The following is a 25,672-nucleotide window of genomic DNA, read 5'->3' on the forward strand; positions in this document are numbered from 1 at the left end:
GCGAACTAGGGTGATACCATTGAGAAAACTTAAGGTGGCACAGTGGATAGGGCACTGGGTTTGGAATTAGGAAGAGACAAATTCAAGTCTGGCATCAAATGCTTACTAGGTGTGTGACCCTGGGCAAGTCACTTAACCCTGTTTGCCTCAGGTTCCTTATCTGTAAAATGAACAGGAGAAGGAAATGGCAAATCACTCCAGTATCTCTGTTAAGAAAACTCCAAATGAGTGTATGGAGCACTGGCCCTGGAGTCAGGAGGACCTGAGTTCAAATCCAGCCTCAGACATGATATTTACTAGCTGTGTGACCCTAGGCAAGTCACTTAACTCCAACTCCAACCAAAAAAAAAAGAGAGAGAGAGAGAGAAGAAAAGAAAACTCCAAATGGGATTACAAAGAATTGGAAACAACTGAAATGACTGAACAATAACGAGGATGGAGGCCTCTTTTTTGGAGGGAAGGGGGAAGCTGAGGAACTCTCATCGCTATATATGTCAATTCATTCAACAAGTGTTTTATTGACCTGGGTTTGGTGGGTCACACCTATAGACTCTGCTGCTGGGTAGACTGAGGCTGGTGGATCACTGAAGTTCAGAGGTTCTGAGTTCTTGTAGGGCTAAAGTTGACTCAGTGTCATACTAAGTCAGGTACTAAACATGGTGATTCAAGGGCCACAATGAACCACAGGTCAGAAAAAATGAAGCAGGTTGAAACTTCAGTGCCAATCAGTATTGGCATTGGACCCACAAGTGGTTACTATTTTTTCAACCTGGGTGAGTTAGGGAGATGAAGTCTCAAAAAAAAAAAGTCTCAATGAATGACTGCCATGTATAAGATACATGCTAAATACTGAAGGGAATAGAAAGGTGAGAGGAGGTCTTTACAAAGTAGTATTGGCAAGTGACATTTATGTGTAAAGGTTACATTATTAAGCCATCTGTCATAACAACCTTATTAGGTAGGTAATACATGTGTGGTTATTCCCATTTTACAAATGAGGAAACTGAGGCACAAAGGTGAGGTTACATAGCTTGCAAGTGTCAAAGCTGGGACATAAAACCACATCTCTCCAGACTCCAAGTCCGTTATTTTATATTTTTCTTCTACTACTTCATGTCAACCTCATAGAGGTTATAATCCAGTGGAGGAGATAAGATAGAACATGAAAGCCCTATAGTAGAAATACATACAGGAGTTCAGAGGAAGGAGAGATCACTTCTCCGTGAAGAGATTAGGGAAGGTTACTTGGAGGAGGGGGCATTTTGACTAAGCCATGAAAAGCAGGTAGGCACTAATGTGTTGTTGGTGAAGTTGTGAACTGACTGAACCATTCTGGAGAGCAATTTGGAACTATGCCCAAAGGACTATAAAAATATGCATACCCTTTGACCCAGCAATAGCATTTCTAGGGCTATATCCCAAAGAGATCAAAAAAATGGGAAAAGGACCCACATGTACAAAAATATTCATAGCAGCTCTTTTTGTGGTGGCTAAGAATTGGAAATTGAGAGGATGCCCATCAATTGGGGAACGGTTGAACAAGTTATGGTATATGAATGTAATGGAATACTATTGTGCTATAAGAAATGATGAACAGGTTGACTTCAGAAAAACCTGGAAAGACTTATATGAACTGATGCTGAGTGAAATGAGCAGAAACAGGAGAACGCTGTACACAGTAACAGCAACACTGTGGGATTACTAACTTTGATAGACTTATTTCTTCTTAGCAATGCAAGGATCTAAGACAACTCTAAAAGACTTATGATGGAAAATGCTGTCCACGTCCAAAAAAACAACTATGGAATCTGAATGCAGATCGAAGCATACTATTTGCTCTCTCTCTTTTTTTCTTTTTTCTCATGGTTCCTCCCATTGGCTCTAATTCTTTTTTACAACATGACTAATGTGAAAATTAAAAAAGAAAAAAGAAAAAAGGAAAGAAAAGTAGGTAGGGATTGGGCACTAAAATTTAGCAGATGTTGAGAGCCCCCATGTGGTGCATTGAAAGGTATGTATTTGGATTCGGAAAATATGGATTGGAAGCCTGTCTCTGTCATTTACTGTGTGATCTTAGTAACTTAAGCTTTATGAATCCCAGTCCCTCACTGGCATAGTGATGGGGTCTCTAAGATCCCATGTAATTCTAAATCTCTGATTCCTTTAACAGCATGGAAACAACTGGGCTTACACACCCACTTAGCAAGAATAATTAGTAAAAAAAAAAAAAAGGAAGCTACAGGCAGCTAGGTGGTGCAGGAGATAGAATGCCTGGCCCAAAGTCTAGAAGATTAATCTTCCTTTTAGAATAATTTTGATACCCCTATTCAATTTAATCGGTATTTACTTCGTTCATGGTGATCTGTGGGTATCAGTGATTGTTTTTAAGTAAGATAAATGGGATAGAAGTAAGTCTGATTTAGTTAGAATAAGAGTTATGTAAATTAGGATTAATTAATCCACTCTGTATAGATGATTATATTGCTTTTAATTGATTTATAGGATAGATTTATACTGTATTAGTTAGGACTGTTATAAAGATTTGTATTAACTTGTATATTAATCTTGCCCTACCCCATTCCTATGAATGTACTATGAGAGCAGTGTTCCAAAAAAACCAGTTTCCCCATTTCCTCTGTTCTTGGGAGAGAAGAGCCAGAATTTCCAAACCCACAACCATACTGACAAACTTGATACCTTTAGGCAAACTCATAAACCACAAGACTGATTTTATCAAAACAAGGAGAATCTGCCAGATTGCTCTGATCACTATTTCTACTATATGTGGCACAGGCTTACATTTTTAAAGGTTAAAAGGGAAAATGATCTATGCAATAATAGGAGGGAAATAGAAGATATTTAATAAATTCTAGTTGATTGATTACAAGAGACAGTGTCTGAGTTGAGACATGAAGGATGAATAGGAATTGGAACTGGATGGTTAGGGCATTTCAGGAGAAGAGAACTGCAGGAGTAAAGACCTGAAGGAAAAACAGGGCATGTATTCAGAGAAGAGCAAAAAGTCCAGCTTGGCTATAATACACATTAAGTCATTGAAGGGACACAAAAGACCATATGGTTTAGAGCTGGAGGGAACCTTAGCAATCATGTAGTTGACTCCTTCACTTTACTAATGAGGAAACTGAGGCTAGGAAAGTTTAAATGATTTGGACAAAGTTGTATAAGATAGTAAACAACAAAGCCTAGATTTAAAACCAGGACTTCAAACTTGGTCAGCTAATAGTGTAAAATAAGGTGGAAAAGGTAAATTTTTGGTCAGATTTCAAAGAGCTTTGCTCACTGCATTAGGTCCTGTTGTTTGGCTTGAGACTAATACTATTGAAAGTATCTATTGAAAACTTCAACCTTAGGAAGTCAGTTCACTATTTCACCGTGTCCTCAGGTTTTGGTTTGGATGTATCCTCCATCAGGTTACATGAGCGTAAGCCTGCTGATTTGAATTACACAACAATTTTGAATACTGGAATGTTTTTGGAGGTCAGAGTCAAATACAATATTTGACTTTGACTGTTAATATAATGATTTTGCCTGAGATTAGCGTTGAATGCTTTTCACCAAAGGGCTGCTAGATCCCACTGCCTCATCCCCCAATATGCAACTGGAAGAATTATAAATAATCCTCTAGGATAACTTGTCCTAGATTTTGATTCCAGTGTCTGTATGTTTCCACCACTGCCCACTTTTCTTTTTTTAATTGGACTTGAGATTTCAGTGGTGTAGAGTATAGAGAACTCACACTGTGAAACTTGCCCCCTCAAGAACACAAATAGATTGGTGTCTGTAACCACTGGTCATAGAGAATTGCCTAGGCACTGAGAGGCAGAGGGTTCTAATGAGAGGCTATTGAAATGCCTGGTGAGAGTCTTGATGAGGGCTTGACCCTGACCTGTGAGGAGAAAGAAAGGAATGAACATGAGTTAAGATGGGGAGGTAGGAGCAATAAGAATTGGCAACTGATTGGATGGTGGCTGAGACTAGGAAGTGAGGAGTTGAGGATTACTCCAATTTTGTGGGCATGAGTGTTTAGAAGACTGATGGTATCCTCAATAGAAATAGGGAAATAAGAAAATGGGTGGCTTTTAGAGAAAAGTAGCCCATTTCATTTTGGGTGTATTGAGTTTGAGATACCTGTGGGGCACCTAGTTGGAAAATGCTCAATAGACAGGTAGTGATATGGGACTGGAGTTCAGAAGAAAAAGTGGGGAATGAATATATATATATGTATGTGTGTGTGTGTATGTGTGTGTATATATATATATACACACACACACACACATATATATGTATGTGTATATATATACATATATATGTATGTATATATGTATTTATGTATATATATATACACACACGCACATACATATATATGTATATATAAATATGTATGTGTGTATACATATACACACACACACACACACACACACACATATATATATATTTATACACATACATATAATCTCTGGGAGTTGGGAGTTATCTGCCAATAATTGAAACCATGTTAACTGATGAAGGTCATCAAGAGAAAGAGTATAGAAAGAGCAGAAAAGGAGGATAGAGCCTTGGGGTACATGTGAATGGCCAAAATGGATGATAATGCAGCAAAGGATATTGAGGAGTGAAGAGAGAACCAAATAGGAGTAGTGTTATGAAGACCTCAAGAGGTGAGAATATTCCAGTGGAGACAAACTAATCCTAATCAATCATGTGGAGATGGTGAGAAAGTCCTCTTTCTGTCCAAACACTGAACTGTGTTCCCCCAGGCCAGGGCTGGGCTTAAGCAGAATTTTCAACAGATAGTAAATTAGCACAAGACAACATTATTGCCTTCTTAGTACAGACTGGATTTAGCCAAGAATTCAAGGACAGAAATTCAGAATTTAAAAGGCCAAATTGAAAAGTCTCAAGTAAACACCATAAACTCTCTGTTCAGGACACAGCTATGTTCCCTTTTAATTTTCCTACTTAGATTTTCCTGGTGTGATATGGTGGAAAGAACTTTGGACTAGAAGTCACTAAGACCTGGGAGCTAATTTGAACTTTGTCTTGTGGGATTTGGGGAAAGCCCTTTTACTTATCTATACCTATTTTTCTCTATAAAATGAAGGAGTTAGATTAAAGTTCCTTCCAGCTTTAATATCCAATATTCTCTGCCAAACTTGGTTAATTAATTATGGATCACATTAATACAATGCTAAAGTTTACTGAAGTTCTCCTGTGATACCTCCGGGTGGCATAGCCTTATCAGCAGGATTCAAGGTCTGGCAGGTACTACCAAACTAAAAAGACTTTCAAATCAGTATGCATTTATTAAGTACTTACTGTATATCATTCTGTACTAAATGCTAGAAATGCAAATGCAGCCGTGGATATAAATTCTGAGAATCCTTATCCCAACTCACTTGCACTGATAAGTCAGGTCTCCAGAATGTGACTGGCTATGTGTCTCCTGCAAGGTTCTAGAATACTTGAGCAGGGGAGTGCCCAAGCTTTAAGAATATAGATTTGGCAGGTGGGTGGATGATGAATTATTGAGACAGGGAGCCCAACTGGCAAGTTATTATACTCTAGGCAAGAAGTGATGAAGCATGAACTAGGGTGGTAGCTAATGGAGAGAAAGGGATGAAGATAGGTCCAGTAATGAACAATCTGTCATATAAGAACCAATCTTATTGAGTTCAGAGAGATTCATTACCAGGTTAGCCATTCTGTGATAACTTTTTCAGTCATAGCAACACACTAAGGTCTTCCAAATATAGAGATTTAGGTCTGCATTGATGGAGTAAGAAACCACACCAAGAAAACTGTCAATTCTTGCAATATTTTTAAAAGTCCATTTAACAAGCACTTGACATACATCAGCTAGAGTACATATCTCAACTGTGGAGACTGTGTTGTGTGTGTGTGTGTGTGTGTGTGTGTGTGTGTGTGTGTGTGTGTGTATGGAGAAGTGGAATGATGACAGATTGTGATCAGGTAGGGGAACTTCAGAGTTGAGACTAATGTTCAGAATACATATGAGTGACTCTGTCAGGGACAATGTTCTGGGATTCTGATGTTCTGCTTAATCAAATTTTTGACTTATAAATAATTGTCACAAGTGAAGGAAGACAGGGATTTGGATGCAGTGACAGGAATGCAGGGTTGAGGTTGCCACCTCTGCCCTCCCCCTTCCAACGTGGCTAAGTGGCTCCTTGAGGGCTATGAAAGCTTTGATATAATTTTTAAATGGCCTGTATACCATCTGCCAAAGCCATGATACAAATGTATTTTTCCCAATCTAAATATCTAGAAGGCTAGGAGAATTACTTTGAAGGAGGAAGTTGAACATTATTGGGAAAAAACCATCTTGGCAGTAGGTTGAAGATCCCTTTTGTTTACTGGCTGTGGGCCCAAGTAGCCAAAAGATACCTCCAGGCATGTTGGCTGGACAGGCTCACAAAACAGTGCTAATGCTTCCTTTGAAAAAGAAGCCCCAGTCCCAGCCCCAGATGAAACTCCCACAGCCTTAGAAATATGGTAAAGCCTCAGAGAGGCATAGAGAAATGCTGAGAATTGAATTGTTAAAGGTATTCCCAACTAAGATATCACTCTGGGAATTTATAGGTTGTTCAGGGATTATTCTTATTCTCAGCAGCATGGGAATCTATGTAAAATTGTACCTCTTTAGTATGGGGTTATTTCCCTTGTTAATTTGAAATGAACCTTTAGGCCAAGGTAACAACATACATTTTATTGGAATAGATTTCTACACTGGAGAGGAAATGAGGTGTTTTATGTAGATAGACAAGCCACCTCAGCCTCAGGAAGAACTGGTTTCTAATCCTGCCTCTGACATCTTTTGGCTGTATGAGCCTGGGCAAGTTGCTTAACTCTCTGTGTCCCAGGCAACTGTCAGACTAAAAATTCCAGAACTATGGCAGATGTGCTATTGATTAAAGGAATTTCCTTTCCAGGGGGCTGACTAGGTAAATGAAGGCACAGGTCCATATCACTCACTTGTTTGTCCTAACTGAAAGCTTTTCTATTTGATTTATAATTTCTGGGTTTTGATAATGAATTCCCTAGAGGAAGCCTTGAGCTCTATTTGTAACTAGGATCACCCCACAAATAACACCTGGAGTGAAAAAGGGAGTTATATAGGATCTCTGATACCCAGACTTGGATGACCAACTTTTACATAATGATAAAAATTATCCTAGTAGGCATTTCCCTATACAAAGAAAGAAACTCCATCTTTACATTTTAAATATCCTATGTGGACCAGGTTAAGCTGATCAGGCCCTCCTCACCAAAGTCCCAAAAGCATTTCAATCAGTTAAATAGATCCTGGCCTAGCTGCCAGCAGAGTGTCTTTGGCGAAAAATGGGAGGTCTGAATCCTGCTCTTCGTATGATTCTCCTCCCTCTTCTGCTCTCCCCCATCTGCCCCTTGAATCATTGGCCCTCAGAGTTTGGGCTTTCCTCATGTGTCACCAGCGGAGCCAAGACTACAGAAAGGATGGCTTGTCTACCTAGGTGCTGGTCAGGCTGTTCTCTCTTGCTTTTCAGAAAACCAGGAATTGAGAATCATGGCTGGGAAGCCGAAGCTGCATTACTTCAATGGCAGAGCCTGAATGGAATCGGTGCGCTGGCTCCTGGCGGCTGCTGGTGTGGAGGTAGATGCTTCACTCCTTACATTTCTTCTTTTTCTTCAGACTCAGTGAATACTAGCTGTGCACCTTCAGGCAAACCTCCTTGCATCTCTAGGACTCAGTTTCATCATTTGTAAAATACAGTTGGATTAACTTCCTCAGATCCCTTCTACCTTTAACATTCTCTGATCTTGTGATCTTTGCCTGTCCTGTAATGACTCTTAAAAAAAAGAGTTTTCTGTGCTTTAACACAAAGAATGATACTAGTTCTGATTAATTTCAACATTAGACAGTCTATTATTGCTTACTGTTGTTATTAATTTAAATGCCCAACATTTTGGAGAATAGAAAAATATCAAGGTTGTGTTAGTTTCTAAAGATATTTAAACAATCCATTTTTGTGGACTTTTAAAAAAATTTAGTCAGCATTGGGGAAGGTTCAGATTTATTAAATATAAGGTCTTCCTAAAGTGTTTGTGAAGTTTCTAAACTTTTAAACAATAATTTAGACTGATATGCTAGAAAAAAATTCGTAATAATCTTTCAGGTGGTAATGAATGATTTTTCTCCCTTCTCTCTTATATTGGTAAATCACTTCACCTCTCAGAGGTTCAGTTTCCTGTCTTGCCAAATGAGATTAGAGGAGCTAATACCCAATGTCCCTTTCAGCTCTGCCTACTTCATAGGATGTGAGGGACTTCAGTTCTGCTAATCATAGGACCCTACTCTGTCACAGGATGGAAAATACAAGTACTTTGTGGACAGATATGTAATGTGGTTACTATAAACTTGAACAAACTTCTTTTTAAATATTGAAAAGTCCTTTCTGTTGTACCTTCAACCTAGGTTAGGCATAAAAACTCTGCAGGGGTTTTAAGAGGACCCTGGGTGGACACACACATTAGGTTAATATGTAATGGGTATATTATTGTTATTCTAAATGAATTAAAATTTTAAAAATATATTTACAATTACAATATATCAAAATTTAGCTGTTTTTAATGTCTGTGTTGCAAACATCAATAAACAGAACTCACATAAACAGAAGCTCTTTGAGTAGGTCTTCAAAAATATTGCATTAAGAATGTAAAAGGGGATTCTGAGAATAAAAAGTTTGAGAAGTGTTAGATGAATGCATCACAGAATCATAGATGGAGAGCTGGAAGAAACCTAGGAGGTCATTTAGTCCAAGGTCCTCATTTTTGCAGATGAGGAAACTGAAGGCCAGAGAAGTTAAAGGACTTGCCTAGGGTCACCCAGCTAGAAAATAGGTACCTAAGGCAGAATTTGAACTCAGGTCTTTGTGACTCCTAGTCCTATGCTCTACCCATGAAACCACCTAGTTGTGTCAGGTGATCTCTAAGGTCCCCCCGCAGTGCTAACATTTTTATCATGCCATTGCTCTGATACCCTCATGTGTCCTTCTCCTTTCTAGTTTGAAGAAGTGCTTTTCGAAACAGCTGAAGAATTTGGGAATTTAATTAAGGGTGAGTTCAAAGCCTTGCTGTTGTGCTATGCTACTCCATTAAGATCAGATTAATCCCCATTGCTTTGCCTGAAAAGATGCACAAAAAGTCTCTAAGACCCCTCATAGCCCTAAGTAGCCCTACATTCACTGATTCTATAGTTGTGAAAGAGTATGTTATGAATTATATCATGGATGGGGAATTACATGGAACAGTACACATGTGTGCTTCTCTGTACTTCAAAGATAGGGTTTGAATTTCAAAACAACCGCATCAGGGAAGAAAGTAAAGCCTCTTTTCTCCTGAAACAAAGGGCCCTTGGCTTCTATAGAGGAATCCTGGTGAAGTAAAGAGTGATGGGATTTAAAACTGGAAAGGTTAGTTTGGAGTTGGGTCACATGATTCCATGAATTCAAGGAAAGACCAGGCAAATGGGAGTTACTGGAGGATTTTTGGTAGAAATAATTTGATAATTGCTGTGTGTCCTTGCTGTTTCCTGGCTTATAAAGTGGGGATGATATAGTATTTGCATCCTAGAGCTGTGAGGATCAAATGAGATAATATTTTAAAAAACACTTGGAATGGCACCTGGCACACAGTAGGCACTTAATAAATGCTTATTTCCTTCTTTTTTCCTGGTGGGTCCCCCAAACTCCTCTCCCATGGAAAATAAAACTTTTTCTTCTGAAGCAGAGTCCTGGCCCTCTATAAACTGTCTTCACTTAAGACAGTTATTATGCAGTGGGATAGCCTGCTGAACCTGGAATCTGGAAGACCAGAGTTCAAATCTTTCCTTAAACACTTGCTGTGTGATCCTGAACAAGTCACTGAACTTTTGGTCTCAGCTTTCCTCATCACTAAAATGATTGTCGGTTGTTGTAAGGACCAAAAGAGATAATATAAGTTCTTTGCAAACTTTAAAATATAAAGATGCTGGTGATTATTAACTGTGGGAGCCCAGGAGTCAGGAATGTTAGTAAGTAATCTAATTAGAACAAAGTCTCTAGACAAATAAATCTGATTTGTTACTATACTAGCACAGCATTACTCTCTTCTGGTACCAAAAGGACTGTTTTAAATTCAGCAAATAAAGTTTAGCTGAATGAATATCATCCATTGCTACATATCTTACTTATAAAACTTAATAAAATTTACTTATAAAACAAAATAAGCATCCAATGAATCAAAACGTATGGGGAAGTTTGGTTTCATGTGAGCCCCCAAATTATTTTTCAGGTATTTCCTTTTACTTCTTAGTCATTAAGTCCACAGATTTAAACATTAAGTCAGTATAAATACAAAATAAACACAATGTATGTCAGTAAAGCTATAAATGACCACTTAATTATTTATAAAAGGGAGAGAATATAAATGAAAAACTGATTAAAGATTTAATCATTACTACCCAAAGCAGAAATACACTACTCTGTGGTATAACTTTATCTCTGTAAAATCACAAATATAGCTCCTGCCTTCAGGATAGCTACTTATGCAAAAATAAAGAGTCTATGGTGAAATGTTTTTTTTTAATTAATTAATCAATTTATTTTTAGTTTTCACCATTCATTTCCATAAGATTTTGAGTTCCAAATTTTCTCCCCATCTTGATCCTCCCCCACACCCCAAGATGGCATGCATTCTGAATACCTCTTCCCCTAATCTGCCTTCCCTTCTACCAACTCCTGCCCCCCTTCTCTTATCCCCTTCCCCTTTTATTTTCCTGTAGGGCAGGATAGATTTCTATACCCCATTACCTATATATCTTATTTTGATGGCGAAAAGCAGTTTTATTCAACATGCTGAGGTTTGTCTGCTAACTGCTGGAAAACCTGAAGAACTTCCAACATGCAGTCTGGTTATCATTTATCACATTTAAACACAAGAGTATTGATGTATTATACGCAAAAGCTTCATTACAAAGCAAGAGTTATCGGAGTTTTTTGAGCAAAGAAGTAACTTAATAATTGTCATCTTTCCAAAAGACTAGATAGGAAGGACAGATTGGAGAAGAGAGAGATTGGAGGCATGGAGATCAAGGAGAAACATCTTAGAACAATCTAGACGGGAGCTGATGAAAACTAGGGCATGGCAGTGGGAGCTGGAGAGAGGATGGATCAGTCTATTAACAAGCATTTATTAAGCATCTACTGTGTACCAGCTACTATCTGAGGCATGTCAAAGATGAAAAAATGAAAGTCTTTTCCCTCAGGGAGTTATATTCTTTAAAAGGAAGCAATATATATAAATATAATAATTTATATAGCTTCTTAAGGCAGAGCTCTTTATAAATTTAATCCTTACAACAATCCTGTAAACTCAGTGCTATTGTGATCTCTATTTTACAGAAGAGGAAGCTGATGCTAACAGGTTAAGTAATTTGCCCAGGGCCACATAGCTAGCAAGTGTCTGAGACAGGATTTGAAATCTAGTCTTCCTAATTCTAAGTCCAGAACACTATTCACTGTGCCAACTATATAAGTAAACACAGGGGAAGGGAATAAATATGTACTAAACAGGTCTTATAACCTTCTTGGGCCTCAGTTTCTTCCACTATAAAATGAGAGAGTTGAAATAGATGATCTCTAGGGACCCTTCTGGTTCCAGCACTATGATTCCATGACCATACCCCAGTGAAGGGGAGTAAGCTACTGACTTAACTTTTTTTCCCTGTTTTTAAGTGGAAAACTAATGTATGAACAAGTGCCAATGGTTGAAATGGATGGAATGTACATGGTACAAATCAGAGCCATCCTGAGATACATAGCTACAAAATACAACTTGTATGGGAAGGACCTGAAGGAGACAGCAATGTACAGTAATCATTGCATGCTTGTAATAGAACAGAGAAGCTACCTTTTTCATTTTAGGAAATTTCTTCTTCATAATTGAGATTGACAACTGACTTGTCCTGGGTCATATGGCCAGTGGAGTTCAAAGGCAAGAATTTAACCCAGGAAATCTTGAGTCCAAGGCTTGCTGTTTATTCATTACAACTTCTGTCTCCCAATGTAATTGTGTGAATCTTCTTTACCGTGCAATAATGCTCTTATAAGCATGTTATGTATATGTAAAACTTTCTAACTTCCTTTCCACATCTAGGATGCTCTTGGACTGTGGTTGGCCTTGTAGTGGGAATCTCTACCAGGTGGAAGTAGCAAAGTAGTGGGAGATCAAAGAAGAAAAAAAAAAAACAACAAAGTTCTAACTTTGTAGTATATAGCTTACTATAAAGTAATGATACTGGCTTTTGTATACTACTTATCAATCAATTAATCAATAAACATTTATTAAGCATCTACTATGTGCCAGGCATGTGCTAAGCTCAGAGGATACAAAAAGGCAAAAAACAGTCTATGCACTCAAAGAGCTTTTATTCTAATGGATTGTTTATGGAATCTATTCCGACTAATTTCTTAAGGCCCATATACAATGGGCTGGCCCACCCACACATACCTAGATGACTTGCTCAGGAGATAGGAAATAATGGCTTTGGAGCTCAAAAAAAATCCCAATAATAACAATTTAAAAATAATTTTTACTGATTTGAAAAAGCATGAGTAAAAAACAATAAATATCTTCACTACTTATTAATTCAGTGAAAGTGCAGGTGTTTTAAAAGTTAGTGGCTACGTTTATTAGCTCATTATAGAGATACCATGTTGTATAATGGAAAGCAACCCACATTTGGATGAATCATCCACAAGCATTTATTAAGCACCTACTATGTGTTAGATGCTGTTCTAGGCTATGGGGATACAAAACAAAGACTGAAAATATTTTGAAACAGTTTTTATTCTCAAGGAGTTTTTTATGGTCTGGGGTCAGAAAGAACTGGATCCAACCCCAGGTTTGGACACTACCTTTCTGATTCCTGAAAGGTTGCTTAACCTCTCAGTGCCCCCTAAAATGATAAGTGACAGGTGTCTTGTCAATTTGTACCGTTGAGGGAGTAGCCCATGCTGATGAACTCATAGGCATAGACAAAAACACAAAACCAGAACAACTCATACTGAATTCTGCTTTACAATGATAATCATGAGATTGTGAGCTCCTTTAAGGCAAGGACTGTCTTTTGCCTCTTTTTGTATACCCAGCACTGAACACAATCCCTGGTACAAAGTAGACTCTCAATAAATGTTGATTGATTGATTAGTTTGTAGGTTTTCTAAACCAAGTGAAAATATCCTTTAAAACAGAGGGTTTTTTTTTAAAGCTTTGAATCAAGCTTTTTCCCATTCTAAAGAAGATCCTGGCTGCCAATCTGTAGAGGGACCATTTTCTGAATGTGGGCCCTAAATATCTATGTTTGATTAGGCAGAGTTCTTATCCTGTTGTTTGTGACCTTCTTTATTTAAATATTTTGATAACTATATTTCATTTAATTCATTTCCTTTGTAATATTTGTATTTTGTTTTATGTATTTAAAAATATTATTCTAAGAAAGGATACATAGGCTTAAATAAATTGCTAATGAGGTTCATGACACAATAAAAAAAGGTTAAAAATCTCTAGAATAGAGGAAAAGCAGAAAGTGTTCAACATAATAGGATCATAGATGTAGAGCTGAAAGTGACCTTAGAAATCACCTAGTCCAACTGAGATGGAAACTGAGGTTCAAAGGAGTCAATTATCCTGTTCAATTTGAATTGCCAGTGATGACTGCTTTTCAAATGAACAGATCTGTTTTCAGGGAGAGGCAACAATTTTAAATTAATTCCTTTTCTGTAGGTAGGTCTATTCTTCAAGGTAGGGCAAGTTCTCTAAGAGGTCTTTGGGCAAGTCCCTGGTAACACAAATGTTACTATTAATGTGTGACTTAGTATTTCATTGGCAAAAGGAATTCTAGTTAAAAAAAAACCCTTTCTAACAATATAAGTCAGCAACAACTATGACTTAGAGTCTTAGAGAGTTGCTTTCAGTGACTTGTCTAGAGTCATGCAGCCAGTATGTGTCAGAGATGGCACCTGAACAAGTCATCTAATTCCAAGGCTGGCTTCGTAATAGGGGGTTTTTAACCTGGAGTCCATGAACTGTTTTTTTTTTAATTTGATAACTCTACTTCAACATAATTGGTTTCCTTTTTAATTCTATGTGTTGTATTTTATGCATTCAAAACATTCTAAGGAAGGCTCCATAGACTTAATGAGAAAGGGTCCCAAAGTGGCTTATGACACATAAAAGGCTAAGGATCCCTGCTCTTTACTTCTCCATGATGAATCTTAGAGTCTACACTATAATGATGAATTAATAGCTCACGTATGGCATCTTTCATAGGTATGTCCTAATAACATTTTATATTTTTAAAAGTATGTTCATGGACAAGATTTCATTTTATCCTGACATTCATTCTGCAAGGCAGACAGAATTACGATTCTTATTGTATGAGATCACTGAAGACCAGGGAGGAGAAATGGTCAAGAAATGGATCAAAGTCACTGGGCTATTTTGTGCCAACACTGGGATCAGAAATCATGTTTCCAAAGAATCCCAGAATTTTAGATCCAAACTATATCTCAGCAATCATCTAGTCCATCTAGGTTTTCAAAATCTGAGCCAATGTTCTTTTTATAGTTCCATTTGGACTCATCAAAATTAACATGTTTTCTTCTCATTCACTCTGGAGAAGGGGTTATTGGTGTTGGCAAAGGCGAATTGATTAAATATCTTTTGTTCCAACAAAGTGGTCCTGAGACTGAAAAAGGTCAGAAACCATGTGCCTAGGATGTATTTCCTCCTCACTTCCACCTCTTAAGACTCCCAACTTCCTTCAAGGCTCAGTTCATAGGCCACCTCTTGTGGGAAATGTTCCATGATTTCCTTAGTAGGTACTTCTCTCTCCTTCATCAAGTTATCCTTCTATAACCCCCAAGGAGACTTTAGGCTCCTTGAGGGGAGAGACTGTTTCATTTGTGTCTTTATATCCTTAGACTTAACCATAGGACCTTATACACCCTTCACTGAGCTGCCGAAGAAAGAACATTATATTTTGAGTTGGAAGATCTGAGTTCAAATGTCACCTCTGATGCATACTACCTGTGTGACCTTTTGTAATTACCCTGGTTCTCTGTTTCCTTACCTGTAAAATGAGGGAAGGTTGGACTAATTGGCTTTTGAGGTCCCTTCTAAATGTACGTCTATGATCCTATATTGTTGTTGTTCAGTCATTTCAATTGTATCCAGCTTTTTGTGACCCAATTTCAGGTTTCCTTGGCAAAGATACTGGAGTGGTTTGCCATTTCCTTCTCTAGCTCATTTTACAGATGAGGAAACTGAGGCAAACAGACTTAAATGACTTGCCCAGGGTAATACAGCTTTTAAGTATCTGAGGCTGAATTTGAACTCAGGTCTTCCTGACTCCAGGCATGACACTATCCAGTGAGACACCCAGCTGCTCTATGACTTGAGTTCCAATCTCACCTCTGATGCATACTATTTTTGTCACTATTTTTGGTTACTCTGGTCCTCAGTTTCCTTATCTGTAAAATGAGGTGGTTGGATTCCTTAGCTTTTGAGGTCCCTTCCAACTCTATGTCAGTGATCATATGACTTAAGTCCAAAACTCACATCTGAGGCTTAATATTTGCATGACCCTAGACAAATCATTGAACATCCTTGAATCTGAGTTTTCTCATCTGTAAAATGAGGAGCATACTAAGTGGCTTTTGAGGTCCTTCTAGTTCTAAATCTATAATCCTGTATTTTTAGAGCACAGGGATGACCGTATTTTAAAAAAGAATGAAAAAACTTCTGTATGGTGACCAACAAGATCCCAAATAAGGCATTTTCTCTGGTCCCCACTAACTCTCAAAGGCCCTCTCAAAAGAGCAACTGTGTGCCAGAGGTAGAGTAATACAGTTGAATGTACAGGAAAAGAACTTGAGATGCCCAACAAGGTAACAGCTTATGAATGAACACTGGGCAGCACTAATCCTTAAAACGTTCTCTAAGCACCCCTCTATGAGCTATAAGTCATCACAAAGCAATCCATGGGTTTGTGCCTTGGACCTGCCCAAGAACTGTCCTGGTGCAGACACTCTGAGCACACATCCCACCTCCAGCTGCCTACAAGCAGTAGGCATTGATTCTGCCTAGCTATGTGAGAAGGAAGTGGGTTGGGGAAGGGAATCAGGCTTCCTTCTGCCCGGGGCAGTCCTGAAGGAACCTCATTACTACAGAGGCCATATAGAATACCTACTCCACCCTACCCAACACCTCGAAAGTGGTAGAAGCCGATGCAGTCCTATTAGAGGAAGAAAGAACTAGGTTAAAGGGCCAAGGTGTTTCCTTGCACCAGGTCTAAAGGAAAGGGTTGAAATTGAAACAGCTAAGTCCAACCCAGAAGTGATGTAGGCTAGGAACCCAGGCCCCGGCCTGGGAAAAGTATATCCTTCAAAATGAGAAAAGTTTGAGGCAGATTTGCAGTACAGCCCTGGAAATATACCTACCAACCAAGGGAGAGTTTCAAGGAGTGAGTAATAGGGCTTAAAGGGAAAAAAGGCTAAAACTACTGGTAATTTCAAGGTGATGAAATTTAAAACCCTAAAGCATAAGCAGATAAATCAGCAAACAAGATATACAAATTAGGATGAATACTAAAGTCTCCAAAAGATGACCAAGTTCTACAAATACTACAAGACAAAGAAAATTGGACCTGCTCTAAAGTCTCCAGTGGTTCCCTAACTCTAGATAAAATACAAACTTTTCTGTTTTTCATTCATAGCCATTCAAAACTGGAGTGAAGCTCCAGGCTGTGTCTTTCTAGGTTTCTCACATATTACTCACCTTTACACACTGTACCTTCCAGCCTGATTTCTCTTTTTGCTGCTTCAAACATTGTATTAAGGCTCCAGTCTTTGCCTCTGCAAAAGCACCCTGGTCCCCATGTTTGGAATGCACTCCCTCTCTACCCCTGCCTCTTAGAATTCTGAGATCCCTTTAAAGCTCAGCTGAAGGGTCACTGCCTACAAGAGATCTTTTTTGACTTCCTTTATTTCCCATCCCCCCTCCAATTATTTTGTGTTTATTGTATAGAAACTTTTCATTTACCTCTATGTTCAGATCTTATTGCCCACAATAGGATATAAAGTCTTTGAACAGAAAGACTGTTTCTTTCTATCTTTATCTCCCTAGCATAGTACTTGGAACATAGTAGGTAATTAGTAAATGCTTATCGCATATACATAAAAGGGACTCAATTAGTGTTTATTGGCTAGAGTGAATTGGAACCATTGTTCTAAGTGACAAAATTGGTAGTCCTGCAGGGGCCACCTTGAACCTCTTTCCCTATAGGAATTGTCCCTACTTTCAAGGCCACTTCGTTATTGCCACTCAATTCATAGAGTTAATTTTAAACTTTTTTTTGCCCAGTTGACCATTTCCTGGCTCATTCCAATACTGTATATTTCTTGAGCATTAATTATGTTCTCTACATTAAGTGCTGAAATTTACATTTTTGAGGTCTATATTTCCTAACATTCCTTGAGTATAAGAATTTTTTTTCCAGAAAAAGCCCCAACAACTTTGACTTTAGGCAGTGAGACCCTGAGCCACCTGCCTTTTAGGGAGGAATGAAGTGAAGTGTGAAGTAACAGATGACAAGATGAGCGATTTAGAGCAGGAAGAGACCTTAGGAGTCTTCTAGTCCAAACACTACCTTTTACAGATGAGGAAACTGAGGCACAGAAAGTTTAAGTGACTCAGCCAAGATAGTGAGTGACATATCTAGGATATATGTTAGACCTGGACGCAGAGTGGTGAGGTGGTGCAATGGATAGAGTGCTGGCCCTGGAGGCAGGAAGACTCATCCTCCTGAGTTCAAACCTGACCTCAGACACTTATAGCTATGACAAGTCGCTTAACCCTGTTTGCCTCAGTTCCTCATCTGTAAAATAAGCTGGAGAAGGAAATGGCAAACCCACTCCAGTATCTCTCCCAACAAAATCCCAAATGCAGTCGCAGAGTCAGACATGACTGAAATGACTGAACACCAATAGCAGGAAGACCAGGTTCAAACCTTGTCCCTGAGACATACTAGCTGGGTGACCCTGGGCAAGTCATTCTCTGAACCTCAGTTTTCTCAGCTCTAAAATGGGGATAATAATGCCTGTAGAACCTAGCTCACAGTGTTGAGAGGCTCAAATGAAATCATGTGAGTAAAATTTTCAAATTTTAAAGCCTTTTCTATGTAACTTATTATTAAATGCTTTTTCAGCCATTTCCCCTAGTACTCATATTTTTATTTATGTCACTTTTCTTCTCTGGTATTGCCATGTATGTGGAAGGGATGAGGGATCTGAATGACATGATGATATACTTCCCATTTTCTTTGCCTGAACAAAAACAAAAGATTTTCGACTATATCCTGGAGAGAGCCACTCAAAGATTCTTCCCTGTGTATGAGAAGGTATGGAACAACGAGGCAGTGTGTGATCTGCCTCTGTAGAGTCACTGACATCAGAAGCACCTTCTCTACTTCATTCTAAGCAAATGAGTGACAATGCAGAAGCATTGGAGGCCCTACGGTAGAGAAGAAAGCCCACTGGCTCTGTAGACCCATGATCTGAGTTCAGATCCTGCCTCTGACACTTACTACTTGTAGAAATGTGGGCACATCACTTTGTAACCCTGGATTTTAGTTTCCTAAGCTTTACAAAATAAGACAGCAACCTATAGTGAATAAAGTGCTGCACTTGGTATCAGGAAGACCTTGGTTCAAATCCTTGATTTGATAAAGAAAGGCAAAAAAAAAAGGCCCCTCTCTCAAGGATTTTGGTCTAATGGAGGAGACAACACATAAACAACTCATACAAACAAGTTATAGAGTTGTTTACCAGCTGTGTGACCCTGGGCAAGTCACTTGTCCTATTTGGACCTCAATTTCCTCATCTGTAAAATGAAGGAGCTGGACGTAACTCCCCGTAATGTTACTTCTAGCTCATAATCTATGATCCTATGAATACATAAAGAGCTAGAACTGGTAAAAATAAGATAGGCAGCCACCCAGAACTCAACACCAAGAGACGCGATGAAGGGCACTTAATATTTGTTTTTAACACTGAAAAATTATACGGCTAGTCCTGGCACTGATCTCCTTGAGTTCTTATATACCTTTCTAGACATAAATGAAGGAAGGACTGGTGGCAAAGCTCTGTGAGTTCTTTCCATAAAAATGGAATTTTTCTGAACCTATATACAAAGTTGGTACAATCTAGTCCTTTTAGGATGAAGACTTACTAAATCATTTAATACACACACATTAATTACATCAGAAGACCCAATAGCATCAACCTCTTCATGAGCATTTATTAAAGAGCTAACGGCATACCAGAGACTTTGCTCAGCACTGAAGATACAAAGGCAAAATGAAATGGACCCTGCCCTCAAGAAGCTTGCATTCTTTTACCTAAAAACATGTGTTTATGTGTGTGTGTGTGTGTGTGTATGGGTATATGTATGCACACATAAATAAGTACAATGTAATTTGGGGGGAAGATATTACTAATTGGGGGAGGGGCTGTCAGGAAGGTCATCATGTGGGAGGTGGTTTTTGAGATGACCTTTGAAGGAAACTCGGGACTCTATGAAGGCTGAGGTAAAGAGTAAGTGCATTCTAGGCTTCCGGGCCAAACTGGGAAAACTTATGTAATCAGGACTTGGAATGCCTTGTGTGAGGAATAGGAAGGAGGCCAATTTGTCTGGACTTTAGACTGTGTGAATGGGAGTAATGTAAAATCAAGGCTGAAAAGGTAGGCTGGAGTCAGGTTGGGAAAAGCTTCAAATCCTATAATAACAGTATCTTATATTTATCAAATGCTTTATGATTATCAAATAGTTTACAAACATTATTTTACCTGATCCTCACAACAACCCTGTTGGTGAGCAATTCAAGAATCACCTACATTTTATGGATGATGAAATGGAGTCTGAGAAGTACAGTGACTTGCCTAAAGTCACACAGTAAGTGGCAAAGCTAGAAGGAGAACCAAGGTCCTTCTGATTCCAAGTTGAGAATTTCATCTATAAGACATCTCTAGTAAGTCATTAGACTGTGAGTTTATAGATCATAATGTCACTGGAATGTGGAAGGCAACAAAATATAACACTAGATTTGAGATCTGAAATCTATGTTCCAATTCTACCTCTGCTATTTTCTACCTCTATACTTTGGGCAAATCACTTTAACCTCAGTGGGCTCCTTTTCTCCACCTGAAAAAGAAGGGGGTTGGACTAGGTGATCTCCAGGTATCTTGCACAATTTAATCCTATATATAATTCTGAGTGTCAGTGAAGTGCATGTTTTGCACAACTCTTCAATGTGCTTTCAATATATGTATATATTGTGCATTACATTTGTTCATGTATGTTATAGTGTTTTCCTCCTGATATATTATAAGCTCCTTGATGACAGAAATTAAATTATTTTTTGCCTTTTTATCCCTATCACCTTACTCAATGCTATGCATTGTTGTTGTTCGTTAGTTTTCAGTTGTGTCTGACTCTTCATGACCCCATGTGGGACTTTCTTGGCAGAGATACTGGAGTGGTTTTGTCATTTCCTTCTTCAGCTCATTTCAGAGATGAGGAGACTGAGTCAAACAGGTGTAAGTGACATTCCCAGGGTCACATAGCTAGTAAACAGCTGAGGTAGGATTTGAATTCCAGAAGATGAGTCTTCCTCACTCCAGGCCTGACATTCTATCCACTGTGCCACCTAGGTGCCAGGCATGTAGGAAGTATTTAATGAATGTGTTAATGTGTTGAATAATATCTGAAACAGAAAAATCTGTTATATAAGATTTGTTTCACAAATTGCCTACATCTCTGCCACAATGGAGAATAAATTTATCCATGGGTCTCTCAGTTTCAGTGTGTGATGACAGATAATTCTGAGACTCCATCATAGGAGAAAATCTATTTTAAAATAGTTGGCGTTTTGGTACTTGGTGAAAAAAAGGTGTTTGTCTTCGTTCTGAGACAGTTCTGAAATTTTCCTGTCTATAGCTTGTTTGTATGTAGTTGTTTATGTGTTACCTCCTCCATTAGACTGAGATCCTTGAGAGACGAACCTTTTTTTTGCCTTACTTTATATGCTCATTATTTAATACAGACCTTAATATACAGAAGGTGTTTAATAAATGTTTGTTTCCCAAATACCTAACAAGATAGAAATAAAATTCCTCTCTATCTCCTTCTCCCCAATGTTTCCTTCTGCACATTTTGGCTCTTTTCATTAGAATACAAGTAACTCTCCTACATTGCCATGCCTTCCTTCCTTTCTCTCCTTGTCACTGGTCCTACAGGCATTAAAAGACCATGGGAAAAATTAGCTGGTTGGCAATCAGTTGAGCTGGGCAGATGTACAGCTGATTGAAGTCATCCTAATGGTTGAAGAACTCAAGTCTGGCATTCTCTCTGCATTCCCTAAGCTTCAGGTAATTCCATCAAAAGTGGTCACCACTTATTTTGTACATTGCTTTACATGTTGTCTTGCCCTTTAGATGTAAGCTCCATGAGGGCAGAGATGATTTTTGTTTTCTTTTTTCTCCAGAGTTTAGTGTAGTGCCTAGAACACAGTGAATGATTAATGCATGCTTGCTAATTATTTGACTGAAAAGATCTGAGATTTCCCTTGAGTGGGTCCTTTATCTACTGACCCTAACTCTATCTCCCAAAGCTTCCTTCATAGATGGCCTTCCAGGGCTGCTGTGGCCCAAAACAGTCATCAGTGTTGAGCCCCCTTCTGCTGATGATTCTTATGAATTTGGCTGAAAGTGTTTTCAGATGATGGGCAAACAGCCCAGGGCCAGGCCCAAAGCTCAAAGTCTTTCCAGGTTGGTGGGACCACCTAAGACTTTCATTTGACTAGTATAGCTTTTGAGAATTATGGGTCTCCTCCACACCATTTTGAGCAAACAGAGGAGGATTTTAATGGAAGCCATGCTAGGACATGGCCCCAAATTGGATAAATTCATCAATTTGTTCACTAATAAATCAATAGTTAGCAGCACAAAATGTACTAGTTTATTGTACAAAATGTACTGTACTAGTCTCTGGGAGTAGAGGTAGGGAAATATAAAAATGAATGTCATGATCTTTGCCCTCCAGGGGCTTACAATCTATCAAATTTTGCGAAAGCTTTCCTTTTTGATTTCCTATGTAGCTGTTTTTATTGTGGGCAGGGGTGCTCTCAGGCTACCATTCACTAGTGTAGGGAAATCCTGTTGGGTAAACTCAACCCATCAATGAAATTCAACACTCACTCTATAGCTTATAGTCATAGAAGACTGTCTGGGAGTAATAAGAGGTTATGTGACTTGCTCTGAGTCACAGAGCCAGTATGTGTTAGAGGCAGGACATGAACCCATGTCTTCTTTGATTATGGAGGCTAATTGATACTCCATCCACTGCTTTAAGTTGCCACTTCCAATTTGGCTTTTAACAAATCTATGTAAACAATTAAGGAGAAAAAAATCCATGTGGTATATACATTTTGAAAAGAGAAGGCTGTTTCTTCATATATTACGTTATATAACTGAAAAGTGGGCCTTACACATTTGCAGAGCTGAGAGTTCCTGAGAATTTTCAAATGTCACTGCCCACAGGATGAAAATGTTTGCCACAGCTTTCCCCCAGGATGAAATAGTTTCCAAAGAGTCTTGGCAAGAGCAACTCTGGGCCCCTGCTCCAATGTGCAAGGCTAATTGCTTCATTTATGAGTGATGTCATGTTGTTTTGTGTATTTTTTTTTTCATTTTAGGAGTTCAAAGCTAGAGTCAGCAAGCTCCCCAATATTTAGAAATTCCTTCAGCCTGGTAGTCAAAGAAAGCCACCAATGGATGATGCAGGTCTTGAAGCTGTAAAGAAGATATCAAGATTGATAACAACTTGTTTCTTCAACACTTGTGAATATTCAGCTCAAGAGTTCTCACAATTAATGTTTTAGTTTCCATCTGTAGTCATGCCCATAGAATACTAGGATGTACTCCTGTGACATTTTTAGGTTCATTAACTAGCAAATATGATTCCTCCCTATAGAGCTTATTATAAATCAGAAAACCTAATCTTGACATTGCTTATTATAAAACTTCATTTGAGGACAACCTCACCTTACTCAGGATTGTAGAATCGTAGATTATATTCTCTTTTTTATTCCAAATTTAATAAATAGCTAAATTTAGAGCCAGAAGGGACCCTAGAGGTTGTTGAGTGTCACCCCCCCCATCCCCACCCCAGTGCTTTTCACTTGAACAATCATTGAAGTCCAGAGGAGTTACGTGATGCATTCCAAGGTCACACAAATGGTCAGAGGTAGAACAGGGATTCAAGCTCAGGTCAACTATAAAATATGGATAATAATAGCACTTACCTCTCAGAATTGTTGTGAGGATCATATGAGATAGTATTTGTAAAGTTCTTAGCATAATACCTGGCATATAGTAGGTGCTCAAGAAATGCCTGTTCCCTTCCCTGACACCCCCCATTCCAAATTCAACACTATTTCCACTATTATGCTCTGTCCCCTTCAATTAATCCAAAATTTTCTGCATTTTACTTTTGAGAGAAAGTTATAAATAATGAGTAAATGAGATAATAATAAAGTTTATTTTTAAAAATTACTAGATGATACTTTAGGTTCAGGATAGATTTGAACCTTTTACACCTATCCTGGTGCTCTTAAGGATTCTCAACAAAAGAAGAAATATTCAGTTTTATTCACCCCACAAGATTTAGGCAAGAAAGTAGTCTGATAATATCTTAGAGAGATTTTCAATTTTTAAAAATGGTTGTTTGACTCTCAGTTAATTAGAAATTTCAGTTAAAGAAAATGCCCTTTCTCTCTGTGTCATATTGCTTTGTCATTGTTTTACTTGTATAAAAAAAATACTTTTAATACTATCAAGGAAAACAACTGAAGATTAACTTTGAAAATTTCTCCTTTTGAAATAGCCATTGACTTCTAAACTCAAGAGAGTTTCAGGAGAGAACCAGTGGTTTCATTTTTCCAAGCAGATAATTTATCTGTGCCCCATTTTGTTAGTATTTATTGTAAAGCCAGCTAAGAAGAAACTTACCAACACTTCCAGATAGGGTTAAGGGAAGTCTTAAGTTTTCATTTGGGTTACCTAATTGGTTTTTGGTTTTTGTTTTGTTTTCGTGTGAGGCAATTGGGATTAAGTGACTTGTCCAGAGTCACACAGGTAGTATGTGTTATGTGTCTGAGGCCAAATTTGAACTCGGGTCCTCCTGACTCCAGGGCTCAAGCTCTATACACTGCACCACCTAGCTGCCTGGGTTACCCAATTTTTGTGTGTCTCTTATATCCTTTCAGCATTACTTATTAAAGTTCAATTTTGTAAGCCCAAAGTAAGTGTAACAGTGGTGGGGTGGGGTGGTAAACAGTTGTTGAGTTAATCTTATTTAATCTTTCTACCTCACTTTACTGATAACATAATGACTGGAGAAGGATGGTTCTCAACATAAAAATTCCCTGTCAGCTCTGGAAGTTGTGCCCAGGTCTGAGATGGATTGAATAGGCTGACCCTACTGGAGCCGGAGAGGTGTCTGGCTCGAAAGCCCTCTAAGGCTTCCTAAGTGCCTGGAGAGCGACCTTCAACTACAAAGTGAAAAGAAAGAGAGGAGGCTTACTTACCTTCCTATTTTGACTGGAGGAGGGCTTGAGAATCAGGCAGGTCCCCAGACCAGGCCACCAATATGAAGAGAATCAATATGAAGAGATTGGGGGTGATAAAAATCCCGAGAATGCCAGGGCAGTGTTGCCTGGAATGAATTGATGCACTCAAGCCTTCTCTTAGTCAAGTGGCAAAGTTTATTTTAACACTTTAGGAAAGCGGGTGAAGTTCCTAGGGAACCTGAAAGCTAGTGAGAATGGTGCTGGGGCTTATATGGTAAAGGGACAAGGGAAAGGGATGCCAAGGATGCTAATTAGGTAATCTAGGGACTTCAAAGGAATATGCAAGGGGTCCAGGTGTCTTTGGGAGGAGTAGGCAGTAGGCAGTGATCTCTGGATGGGAAAATACAGGGAGCCTGCAGAGATAACTTTGTTGATACCAGACACTGAGGGAGAAAAGACAGTTTTTGTTTAGCTGCCAGAGGCATGGACCTTGGGGATCTGGTGTCAAAGAGAGTCCTTGGGTCAGAATCTCTGTATTAATTCTGATAAGGGAATTACAGAGTCAGGCCTGCATGCATTCTGCAACAAGGGAACATTTCCTTACAGGCAGGGGCCTACTGGATTGTATTCAGAGATATATTCTTAGGGCTTTTGGAGGTTCAGCTCTCATCACCCCATCAAACAGAACATAAAAAACCTTTTATGCTCCCTAAGAAAATAAGTCTGAAGACCAGAATTTCACAAACTAGAAATTAATGAAAGTTATCCCACTGACTTGAGGAAGGAAATGGAATCATGGATTCTTAAGTATTTAGCCAATTCACCTGAAACCTGAGGGGAGGAGTTGAGCAAGCCAATAAAGTAGAACTAGTTAGAAAAAAATTATTTTCATTTTTCTCTTTGAGTTTCAAATCCATGAACATGCAA

At 38.6% G+C, this 25,672-nt stretch overlaps 1 pseudogene across 1 annotated transcript; it reads left to right on the top strand.

Annotated features, from left to right (window-relative positions):
* The first annotated feature begins 5,922 nt into the window (after window positions 1–5,922).
* LOC110213598 (glutathione S-transferase-like) lies at window positions 5,923–25,611 on the top strand (annotated as a pseudogene). Its single transcript, XR_013487009.1, has 6 exons — window positions 5,923–7,672; window positions 9,084–9,139; window positions 11,793–11,924; window positions 18,376–18,517; window positions 21,414–21,545; window positions 22,871–25,611. The product of XR_013487009.1 is annotated as a glutathione S-transferase-like (transcript).
* Window positions 25,612–25,672: the final 61 nt, after the last annotated feature.

This window comes from Phascolarctos cinereus, unplaced genomic scaffold (genome assembly GCF_003287225.1).
Source record: "Phascolarctos cinereus isolate Bilbo 61053 unplaced genomic scaffold, phaCin_HiC Scaffold_5;HRSCAF=322, whole genome shotgun sequence".
Classification (NCBI taxonomy): Eukaryota; Metazoa; Chordata; class Mammalia; order Diprotodontia; family Phascolarctidae; genus Phascolarctos; species Phascolarctos cinereus.